We start from the raw sequence: 3,223 nt of genomic DNA on the forward strand, positions 1-3,223 counted from the left end.
GAGGACGGATCTACACTCTGTGTGTGAGTGTGTGTTGTTGCTGTTGTGTGTGTGAGTGTGTGTTGTTGCTGTTGTTGGTTGTTGTTGTGTGTGTGTGCGTGTGTGTGTGTGTGTGTGTGTGTGTAGAGAGAGAGTGGGTGGGTGTTTGTGTTTGTTTTGTTTTTGTAAAGTGTTTTACGGCGCTCGCAACTGCATAGGTCATATGAGCGCGCAGGACACCCCTAATATTTTCAGTTGGTAGGAAATTTTGAATTCTGCCCGGGTGGCGGCCGAAGCCTACTCTTATCGATTTTAGACCACCAAGGGATCTTTAACGTCCACAACTTGCACACGGGCCCTCCGAGATTTTTCGGCCTTTCCTACCAGAAGATCAGGAGTGTGGCAGAAAGACAGCAGTAAGGAGGAGCCAAGGAGTAGCAGTAGAAAGGCTGCAGAAAGAGTCAGGAGCCCAGAGGAGGGGGCAAAGGAGGTGAGGGGGTGGGGGCAGAAACTTAGCGGAAATGAAAGCAGACAACAGAACATTGCTAGAGAGCAGGAAAGGAGGTGAAAGGAGACAATTTTAGAGAAGAAAATTTTTCGGTCGCTACCCGGATTCGAACCCGGGACCTTTGAATGAGAGGCCAACACCTTAACCTCTAGGCCACGAGAGCCCCCGTGTTTGTGTATTCAGATTGTGTTTATATTGGGTGTGTGTGTCATTGTAATTTGTTGCTTTTTTTTATTGCAATAAATTAAAACGTTTCTGATTGAGTGTGAAGTCTATTTAATTTTGTTGTTGCTTTTTTTATTCTATCTCCAAAGATCTTCCAAGTGTGTTATAATCTTTTGGGGTGTTTGTCTCTATACATGTACACATCAGGTGTTTGGAATTAGGAAATGGGCTATTTTCTGTGTACCATTCTGAGTCGTTCGCCGCGCTTATTTTCTTTACTTTACCCACTCTCCATGACCCAATATTCTCTCCATGGTCTATGGGCGTACCCTCCGTCAGCCCATGCTATAAAGACTTTAAAGAGTCTCTCTCACTCTCTCTCTCTCTCTCTCTCTCTCTCTCTCTCTCCCTCTCCCTCTCTCTCTCTCTCTCTCTCTCTCTCTCTCTCTCTCTCTCTCTCTCTCTCTCTCTCTCTCTCTCCCCCCCCCTCTCTCTCTCTCTCTCTCTCTCTCTCCCCCCCCCTCTCTCTCTCTCTCTCTCTCTCTCTCTCTCTCTCTCTCTCTCTCTCTCTCTCTCTCTCTCCTCTCTCTCTCTCTCTCCTGCTGTTACGTGTCCTTCTGTGTCTCAATGCATGTTTTTTTATGCGTGTCATGTGTCAAAAGTACCCTCAGTTTTAAACAACAGGCAGGCACACACACACACACACACACTTACACACACACACACACACGCACACACACACACACACACACACACACACACACACACACACACACATATGTGGGTGGTTGGCGGGTGCTCTGGTGTGGTTTGCTTCTTCTTTCCTATCAAACATCTACCGTCCTTTAAATGTCGCCTTCTTCTTTTTTATGTTTGTTACGCTCTTGTAACACCTCTTGGTCTAATCTTCTGGCGCTCATATGACCTTATGCAGAGTTGCGAGTGCCGTAAAACCTCTACTAAAACACACACACACACACACACACACACACACACACACACACACACACACACACACACACACACACACACATGGAGAAACTCAAACAGATAGACAGACTGGTGATACTGATAATGTATGTAGACAGACAGAAGGACGAGTAGCTAGATCGAGTGTAACGTAAGTGTAAGTGTCGTTCAGTTCAAGCAAAACATGCGTTGTTTGAAAGAAAAAAAATTGAATATAAATATATAAATATTATGATAATATTTTTATTTGTGATATATAGATCTAGATTTAGATACATTATAATACAAGGCTGAGTACAATGCGGTACGGTACCGTGGTCTGGAGGAAGGCAGCGAGAGTGTCGAAAGCTTAGGTAGTGATCTATAGAAGTGATGATTATGTCGGTTTTGTTTTTCTTGTTGTTGTTGTTGTTTTGTTTTTTTTTTTTGTTCCCTTACTTAATGGGCCTGGTGGACTCCAGGAAGAAATCTTTGAGCGCGAGCGAGGCTCTTTTACGGCTCCATTATTATACTTAGCGGCACCTCCACTCGTCCAAAGAACTCCATTCGAATTGTCATTGTTCCTGGACATTCAAACATATATATGTTTGGCGTCCTCCTTTTCATGGCTGCATATTCAGCAACGTGGGCTGAGCTCTTCATTAATCAAAATGTTATACCATCTCAAGCTCCAATAATGGTCCGACCACAGTGACAGTCTCGCTAGTTCAACCTGGTCCCATGATGATGTCGTTGGTGTTGATCATGGTGATGATCGTGGGTGTGAGTGTGGCATGGCAGTTTCATGGCAATGATGATGATGATGATGATGATGATGATGATGATGATGATGATGATGATGATGATGATGATGATGATATACATTATACCGGGCGAAACGTCGAACGAACTGTGTATAATACATATTTTCTGGAAATACAACAAGGTGTTAACTGTTTTAATACCTTCTTTATACAATGATGATGATGTTGATGAAGATGATGATGATGATGACGATGATGACAAGTATATATATATATATATACATATATATATACATATATATATATATATATATATATATATATATATATATATAGCATAATATTGATTAGTTATGGATGACAATGATGATGGTGACGAGAATACTGGCACCTTTGATGTAATAGATCTAGTGGTTATAACAATATGAGGTAGGCCTACTTCGTTTTTGTAGATCGAAAATCTAACTCTTACTCTTACAATAACATTCCGGCACGTATTGCCTGTTCATTTTCGTCTGACCACGGTTAGAACAAGATAATATATGTATTATCAAAACGCTTTGTGTCATGTAGCAGAAATTTTAAGTTTCGTGGACATTGGTAAAAAAAAAATTATTTTTTTTTGAGCCAGGGTTTTTTCCTGAATTCTGATACAGACTGACCGATGTGAGCAAGCTACATAACTACATTGTACCGCTGACACATGTATTCATTTCTTACCAACACTAGGCACCAAATCAAGATAGATCTAGATCTATGAAAAAACAAAAACACAAAACAAAACCAGCAAAAAGCATGCAGTACCGTAATATATATATATAATACACACACACACACACATATATATATATATATATAA

The sequence above is a fragment of the Aplysia californica genome, unplaced genomic scaffold (genome assembly GCF_000002075.1).
Source record: "Aplysia californica isolate F4 #8 unplaced genomic scaffold, AplCal3.0 scaffold00960, whole genome shotgun sequence".
In the NCBI taxonomy this organism is placed as follows: Eukaryota; Metazoa; Mollusca; class Gastropoda; order Aplysiida; family Aplysiidae; genus Aplysia; species Aplysia californica.